Below are 9740 nucleotides of genomic sequence, written 5' to 3'. Positions count from 1 at the left end.
AACATAACATATAAGAGAGACAAAAAGAAGACAAACTCAAATGAGAATGTGAGCCATGGATAGGCTCTCTCAATGAGCTTGTTCTCTTGTTTTTAAGATGTGTCTATTTTGTAGATGTGTCCTTTGATGTGGATGTATGCTCAAGATGCTCAAAGTTGCTTCAATGGTGGAGATGGGTAATAGCAAATTGGTAGCTTTGTGAGCTCTCAATTTGGCATTATAAGGGTATGGGTATGGCTTTTGGCTCTCAAAAGGGCATGATAACTTTACTCAAATGGTTGTGATTAAAATGGCTTGGGAGGGGATTCAATTTATAGGCTAAGGGCTTGAGGGATGGAGGGATAAGATGCAAGAAGAGATGAAGGCTTAAGGAGGGCTAGGATGCACTCAAAGGAGAGCACATGGATTGTGCTTGTTTAGCACCAATGGGAAGGTGACACTTGTCACAAGGAGGATGAGTGTGAGAGGGTAAGGTAAAGGGTTGGTTAAAGGCATGATGAGTGGGGTTGAGTATGTAAGATAGATGTAAGAGGAATGAGTGTGGAAGAGGGAAGAGTGTGGAAGATGGATGTAAGAGTCATGAGTGGGCTTGTAAGAGTCTTTTACGGTTTGTAAGAGCACTCATGACTTGGTGGTTGGGATTTTTGAGGGGAGACTTTGGTTTGATTTAGGAAAGTCTTAAACTTGCTTAGGGAATGTGACAACATTAGGGGGTGGATTAGGCTTGGGTTTAGGATTAGATTAAGGATGTTAGAGATGTACAAGTGGATGGCATTAATGAGGTTGGGTGAGTTAGTGGCTAAGCTAGGTTAGTATGGGTGGATGGGGTGGATTAGGCTAAATGGAGGATTAGGGATAAGTTAGGGATTTTTAGATTTGAGGATTTTATTTATCAAATAGATTTATTTAATAAATGGGGATTTTTGGAATTAGATAGAAGAATAGGATTTAATTGATAAATAATAGGTTATTTGATTTATCAATTAGGACTATAGATGATTAATTAAATTAATTAGCTAAGGATGGCAAAGGATTAATTAAATAAGAATTTAATTAATGATGCCTTTAGAGATGGCTAAATTAGATTACCAAAGCGGTGTAATCAAATTTAGGTGTCTACAAAAAGAAATGCCATTATCGTGAAGAATCTTTTCAGTGCTCTCAATAGCATTGGAAAAAATAGCAGAGAGAAGGATAATAGAGCTGCTCGAAGGGTCATTACAACCTCTTTGGTAAGTCATCATTTGAGAAAGGGTAGATATATGAGACAAACTTGTATTGATTTGAATCTAAATCATACTACTTTGAGAAGAGCACTTAGTCGACGAGAGAAAATTGATGAACCTCTTCAAAATGAAACATGGGCATTTGGTGGGAGACTTCCACGTTTTGATAAGAAGCTATTCGACGATGTGAAGGAAAAAATTACACAATTTTGGCACTCTAACTCACGAGTATCACCCAATGCTAAAGACGTCTTAAAGTTGAGAATTGGTATCAGAGACCGCATGCCACATCTTAAACACCATTTAGAGGTAAGTCAAACTATGTTGTTCAAACAATTTAGAGAGAGTCATCCAAGTCTTCATATATCACAAAGGGCTTTTTAATCTTTGAAGCCATTTTATTGTGTGCCACTCAAAATTCAAAATACATGTTGTTGCAAATATCATGTTGAATTTTCTATGCACCATGAACTATTACGCTCCATCCGTTCTACTTTGCATAGTAAAGAAATGTTGGAGGATTGTGGGGCTAGTGGGCTTCCAAAATCATCAAGAGACTTGCTAGTTCAACTCTTATGTCATAGAGTTGATGGTTGTTCCTTTAATAGAAATGCTTGCTTAAATGAGAAGTGTTCTGAATATGGTGGTTTATCCAAGTTTGACACATGTTTCCATGAGGGGTGCGAACAAGATCTTGGAAAGACAATACTGAAAAAAAAGGTATATGAAACGGTGAAATACACATTGAAGAGTGGGAGTGAGAGCTCTAGATGTGAATTGGTTGGAAAAGATATCAGTGTGGCTAATTTTATTTCAGATTTCAAGGCAAATCTTTTTTACAAGTATGCAAGACATAGTCATAGGTCTCAGTGGTTGGATCAACAATTTAGAACATGTAAGGAGACTTTTCCCGTTGGCACTATTATATCAGTTGTTGATTTTTCTGAGAACTACACATTGCAACCTCAAAATGAGACACAGTTCTAGTATTACAACTCCATTCAGATTGCAATTTTTTTCACATAACATATATAGACATGCCTCTAATTGTGCAGAAGATAATCAAAAGATTATTAGAGAGTATCATTTTTTTATGAGTGATGATAGATCTCACTCTCACGAGTTTGTGCAACATTGTTTTGAGAATTTTTTTGATTTCTTACATGAGCATGCAATTGCTATGGATAGACATATCATTTGGTCAGATAACTGTATAGGTAAATTCAAGAATGCTTGCATATTTTATTGGTTTTGTAGGATGCATGTAGAGAGAGGGGTGCCTCATATTTGGAGTTTTTTAAGTCCATCCATGGAAAAGGGGAACATGATGGAGCAGGGGCATGTGTGAAGAGAGCTCTAGTTAAGGAGCAACTAAAGATTTCAACAACAGAGATTCTTGATGCTCGTAGCATTGTTGATTGGTGTAGTTTAGCATTATCACAGGGGGGGGCTCTTGATTCAGTGGTACGCAGGTTCTTTTGGTTGGTTGAAGAAGGGTCCATAGGTGATAGATCAGATTGTGCTACAGTGAGAGACTCATCAAAAATGCATTCATTTCGGAGCTCTGATTCTAGTACATGGACCATTTGGACATGACAACTAGCTTGTTTTTGTCGTACTTATTTTCAATGTGATTGGGATCACTGTGAGTCAAGTGAGTGGGTGGAAACATGGGCTCCACATTATCTTACTCCATTGTCTATCATACCCTCTATCAAAAATGATGACATGGAAAGTTCACTTGAGCATAACCATCTATCAGATCTACTTCAGCCAGGACATGTCTTTGCATTGGTTGCACCACAGGGGAATGGTGAGAAATCTGATTATTGGTTAGCACATTGTGTAAGAGGCAAACAAAAACTTGCACAACTGATCACAAATGATGATGGATTCACATATCCTACTGGTTCAGTGGTTGTTGCTGAAACATGGCTGTGGACAAAGATGCTTAGAAGGAATAGAATTCCTGCATTCGAAGACTATAAGAAGCATAAAATAATTCTCATATATTCGCATCTTATTATAGCAACAAATGTAAATTTATTGAAGCATCAAGGAAGACCAAAAGTAAAAAAAAAAATTACTATTGCTAATGCTAATCATGAAGCCTTGTTGGAGACCCTAAAATAGAGAGAGGACCCTATTGGAATACTCGACTAGGTATATATACTGTTTATGTTATTTTCTTCATAATGATTTAATGAATTGATGATTATCTTGTTTAATACAATAAGTTACTAATTTTTTTATGATATTGGAATGTAGGTACATCATGAAGAGTTGGAGGGGGGTGGTATTGGGGAGAATTTCTAAAATTTATGATGTATTATGATGTAAAATGTGTACTTTTTTTGTATATGGTTTTTGTATTTTGGTAGGTTCTTTGTAAGGAATTATAAGAGGAAGATATTGAACAAGTTCTTGCAAATCATATTTGCATGTGATACAAGGCTATAAGGACAATTTTAAGAGCATTTATAACTATATGAAAGATAATTGCATTCGGATATCTTATTAAAAATTTGGTTTTTTCCTTATTTGACATAAAGTTGACATTATGATTATTAAAACTATTTTTATCAAACTAATCAAATAAGAAAAATCTAGAAAGTACAGATGAACAATTAGAATACTTGATTTCTTCCATTTTGCAACCAATCATAGCATTTGAAAGCATAAAGAGTCATAATATTGTATAATATTTTGAAAGACTTTCATATTGAAAAGTTGTATGAAGCACATTTGGGATAAGCCATGAAATCCATGAAAGAATATAGCATGTAGGATACGCAATTAAAGCCAATAAGCAAGATAACACATGCATAATGACATGATATGAAGTTGGATATGAAGGCTATGATTGAATGAGAAAGTAAAATAGGGAATCTCATGGATAAGATAATGGTTTTCACCAAGGCACATTTTTTATCTTCTTTTCTAATTTTTTTTTAATTTTTTAGAAATAGGTCAACTATTTTCAAGTTAGATAGTGTTCCTAAAGGAAAGATAAGTTATGATAAGCCAAGACCATAGATAAGTATGCTCAATGATGTTGATAGGGTGAAGGAAGTGAGATGATAGTAGGATAAGAGTTCATTCCTTGGAAGGATTGTATGAGTATGGATAGTAGGTAAGTGTAGCTTTGAAAACATTGCATAAGGGTAGGTGACAAAGTGGGGAAGATCAACATTTGCACACACCTTGGAGGGTTTCTGAATGATGGAGGAATCATGGAGGAAATGGATCAAGGTTTAGATGTATGAGCTAGTAGGACAATGTTAGAAGAAGATTGAGTGGAATATTTGTAAGCATTTGAGAAAGATGTTTGGAAGAAAATGGAGTGGAAGCCTTTGGAATATTGAATGTCAACTTAGATTTATGTTCAATATTAAAGTCTTTCAAGAGAGACTTTGGAGAGCTAGAAGTAGAAAGTGTAGGAGAAGGTTTGAAGACTTTAGATTAGATGGATAAGGACCAAGGATAGAATTACGAAATGCAAAGGGATAGTGACTAGGGATTTCAACATCTTTGGAGTGAGTAGCATGACCAAAGTCATCAATAGACTCATGAGTACCTTTTATAGGAGAAAGGCCTTTGATAGGAGTGTTTGAATCTTGAGCATATTTTTGAAGTGGATATGGAGAAGTAGAACATGAGGGGACACTTTGATCTTGACATCTTTCTTTATATAGCATAGAAAGATCACTTTTCCCATAAGTTTCAGTAAGCTCAATGGAGGTAGTGGAAATGGTATCCTCATCATATGTAGGAGGTGGGTAACACACAGGATATATAAAGGTGAAATTTTGGATGAGATGAAAAGGTGTTTGATCTTGATCTTTATTTATATATTTTTCTTTTTGAGAGTCATCTTGATATGGAGCACCTTCTAAGGACAAGGGAAAATGTGAGGTGTGCATGATAGAATCTTAAAGCAATAATGCAGGATTAGCTAAAGTGGGCATAGTAATCATAGTATTGCATGAATGTTAAGGATCTTTAGTCTTAGTAGCATGGAAAAGGTTTGCAAACAAGTGAAGGTTAGCTTGATTTTCTTTTAGTTGTAGCCCTTGAGGGTACGCATGGTCTATATGGAAAGAATTAGGTTCTTTGTTTAGTGGAGGCATTTTCAAAAGCTTTGACACTTTAGGAGGTTCATTAGTGTTATAAGAAATAAAGGTGTCAAGGAAATCATCACTTGACATAGGTTCATCAGCATGATCTTGTGACACATGAGTCATTAGAGGTATCAACAATCCCATCATAAATGAGATCTTCGATTTTATGTTTCAACACTATGGAATCTTTAGTTTTATGAAATTTTCTTCCATGGAAGTGGCAATAATGATAATTTCTCCACCATGGAGGTTTGATTTTGGGTTCATAAGGTCTAGAGTTGTCTAGTAATGTGATGGATTCATTATCAAGAAGTGTTTGCAGATGGTATCATGAGAATCTTCCAATGGAGTAAAAGTTCTCTCAAAAATTTATCCATGATAATTTTGTTGTTTCTTAAGTGAATAGAATGCATCCATGTCTTCATCACTATCTTGGTCAAAGATAGGTCCATAATGAAAGTTTGGCATAGGCTCAAAGGAGGTATCACTTGCTTGTTCTCTAAAGAGGTTTTTAGATCTAGAAGATGAAGATATTTGATGTCTTGGCGTAGAATATGTAGACCTTGAAGAAGATGACCCGTGTGTATGTAAAGGTCTTAAGGGAGATTAATTTAAGAATGCAATATTCTCCTCTAACCTTTTCTCAAGTTTAGAATTGATTTCTATCATGTGCTTAGAGAGATGAAGGTAAGAAATATTATTTGTCTCTTCTAGTCACACCCTTGTTCCGGCCACAAAAGCCATCCATCATTTGTGGCCACCCCATACCGAGGAGTCCCCAAGGTTCTCTAAGTGCATTTTGAGGTCGATCTTTTGAGGTTCATAACTCAGAGCTCATGAGGGCTATTGATGAACTGTCAAATGCTACAAGATGGTGATACTAAGGCCTAAAATAACCTATCTCATTTTCAAGAGATCACATTCCATTTGGATTTAGCACAGCGATCTCGCTCGATGCCAAAACTCACAGTGTGCCTCAATTCATAGGTGCACCACAGCATAACTTTTAAACCGCTGATCTTGGCATCGAATCGTCAGTGCCATTAGCTTCGGATGGGCGGGTGAACCCTAGTCACACCCTTGTTCTAGCCACGAAGACCATCCATCATTTGCGGCCACCCCGTACCGAGGAGTCTCCAATGTGCTCTAAGTGCATTTTGAGGTTGATCCTTCGAGGGTTATAACTCAGAGCTTGTGAGGGCTATCAATGAACCGTTAGAGGAGACAAGTTTGTAAGGATGGAGTGGCTTAGTGTTTTTGCTAAAATAAGTTAGTTGGAAGGCTTCATTAGAGGATCTTGGCCAAACTAGTGGGGTTTTTGCCCACTCTCTAATTTTAGAGACAATTAGGTTTTGGAGGGAGATTAGGGGAGCTCTACTACAACTATCCTTACCCTAGCTTGGACCAAGGTTGGTATCTCAAACTTGCTTCTTTTCCATTTCTTTCTGTTAGCATGGTTAAGCAAATATGCAAGTGTGGAGTTTATCAATGGAGTATGCATTGCATTGCATTGTGGAGTAGCATTCATGTGAGTGCTTGAATGGTGTTCATTCCATGTAGATTAGTGTGACACCATTGTGAATCTTGTTGTGTGGAGTATTGTGAGTATGAGGTTTGGGTTTCGTCTATTTCCTTGTTGTATTATGGGTGTTGATATTGTGTTGTGAAAATATGATGTGCTCTTGAAAATTTCTTGTTTTATTTCTACTTGGTTTTGTTTTCTTGTTTTGTGCTTGAGTATTGTTATGGGCATGGGACTTACACTCACCCTTGTGGGAAGGGAAGAGAAGTCCAGGGTGAAGGGCTTAAGTTGGGTTCCAAAAATGTATTGAGAACCTTGGAGTATGGGCTCCATTGTATGCCATAAAATTTCATATCTTGCTAGGGGTGATAAGGAAAGTATGGTGTAGAAAGGAAGTTTGAGGAGTTACAGCTGATGGTAGTGGGTTTGGGGGAGGAAATGTTGAGGCCCTGAGAGGGCATTAAATTGTTGATTTATGATAGCCCCAAGAGGGCATGAAATTTTTTGAATTATGATAGCCCCGAGAGGGCATGAAAATTGTTTATTGCAGATATGGTTTGGTATGGAAATTCTCCATTTTAGAACACACCTTCACCTTATGTTTATGGTTCCATCTGTGAAGCCATTGTGAAATAGCCTTGGGGGGGAATTGTTCAAGTTTGAAATGTAATGTTTATGCATTGAAAGATTGTATGTGTATCCCAGTTTGAGCCTTGTTCCCTAGTGTGGGGGTGGTCTCTTTGAGGCCTATGGTTGGGTGGAAAGCACCCATGGTCCTTGTTATTTTGTTGTGTTGCATATGCAGATTTGTGTCCAAGGGAGCAATGGAAATGGCTTGGAATGATCATCTTGTAGATTGATGTTGGATGAGAAAAATTGACATTGTGCCCTCATTTGTGAAGGAGGATTCACCAGCTTGTTCATGTTCTCAACGATCATGTTGTAAAATTTTCATGCTACTCATTGTCCATATCTTTCAATGTCCATGTTCCTTATGATTTTGAAAAGTCCCTTATGTTGCCCCATTGTGATGGAAGGAAATTGTATCATTGTTACCTAATGTACGTGCAGAGGAAATAATTGATAAGGTTGTATATGCATGTTTCATTTGGAGTTTATATTGTTATGAAAGCATTGATATGAGTCACAAATTTGCTTTGACATCATTGTTATCATTTGAAAATGTGAAAGAAAGTTTTCTCCTTGTGGTATTGTTAATGAATAGTTGATAATAACAATCCATAGATGTTATGTGATGCCATTGATTGTGTAAATTTAAAACTTAGTAGATTGCTTACAATCTTGTTGTGCACTCAATAATTTGGAAGGAAAATTTTATGTTCATATCACATGCATGGATAACATTGATTTTAATTACCAAGCTTAATGCAATTCTAAGCAAGGAAATCATCAAATTAATTTCATGATATAACAAAATGAAGTTTGTTGTAAGAGAAGACATAATAAAATCTATGAGATACATTGTTGTAGGCATGCATTTTCCTCTCTAGAAAATGTATGGTAAAGGCAAATAAATCCCTTCCTTAATACAAAGCAATAAAATATTAAAGAATATTCCTAGATTCTAGACTGCTATCTAATAAAAATAAAAATAAAAATAGCATATAGAGACTAACGAGTGTCCTAGACTAATATATTTCCTAAGTAACAGAATGGTACACATTACAATCTTGTGACCTCTAAGCCACATCCAACACTCAAATAATAAATTAGTAATTAAATAAATAAAGGCATATTCGTGTGCATGTTAGAGAATATGAAAAATTTAAATATTTAACTCAAAAATAAAATAAAAGCCAAGATTGATCTTGACCACCCTTCTATAGTAGCCTCCAACATTTCCTAAGCCATCATAATGCAAAAAGTTTTCTCCACTCCCCAAGGCGTATTGTTAAATCCGACATTCATTCTGACATGTCATGTCAAAACTTTTATCCTTGAGCTTGCCTTCTTGAAAAGGGGTTTCATCCCCATTAATATACTTGGGTGCATAGGAGAAAGGGTTTATGTCACATCCTTGTCTTATGCACTAGTCATCCCCTCCTTGTAGTAGTGGTCACCTGTTCCCAAGAATAGGTAGTTGACTTGAAATTAAGGGGGAGTGGGATAGCAATCCCAAGGGATTTGTACTTAGGAGAATGTAAAGTTGACATTTAATATGACTTGTTCACATTAGGATTGTTGATTGGAGGGATGGGAAGAAGATGTCCTAAGGCTTGGATTAGTCAAAATTCTGCACATGACCCACGTGGGACCTTGTGGGGACCACGTGTAGGAAGAAATGTGGCCTTTGTAAGAGTTTGGGAATGATGAGGATTTAAGATAGATAGGAGATTCACCCTTTAGATTTGTTTTTATTTTTATCAGATAATTATTTAATCATTTCAAGTCTTGAATAGAGGATAATGACACTTAGTGTATTTGACCTTAGTTTAAGGGTAATGTTTATATCAAGGGGCTCAATTAGAAACATGTAACAATTAAACCATATGGTAATGGAAAAGCTCAATATAGGAAAATAAATTAAATGAAATAAATAAGTTTACGAGAATGCATATATAATTGAACAGGATGTTAAGTACGGAGGGTTTAATTAAATTAGTGGTAAGACTGTAAATTAGGATAGTTGGATGTACATATAATAGGGTTAATATGAAGTAAGTTGTCAAAATGATGGGATTGGAGAATCAAGGATAAGGTTGGATGATGGATTAAAATAATAACTCAAATCTAGTTTTATCTAGTCAATAAAGCACATTGATAGATAAGAGTTACTAGATAGAATTGAATGCATGACAAACCTGTGTAGATGTTGGATTTAATGTCAAGTGAATTTTATATTTGGCTTGA

Source organism: Cupressus sempervirens, chromosome 5 (assembly GCF_028749045.1).
Source record: "Cupressus sempervirens isolate cs-2001-9-10 chromosome 5, ASM2874904v1, whole genome shotgun sequence".
Taxonomy (NCBI): Eukaryota; Viridiplantae; Streptophyta; class Pinopsida; order Cupressales; family Cupressaceae; genus Cupressus; species Cupressus sempervirens.
Note: the sequence above shows the minus strand (reverse complement) of the source record.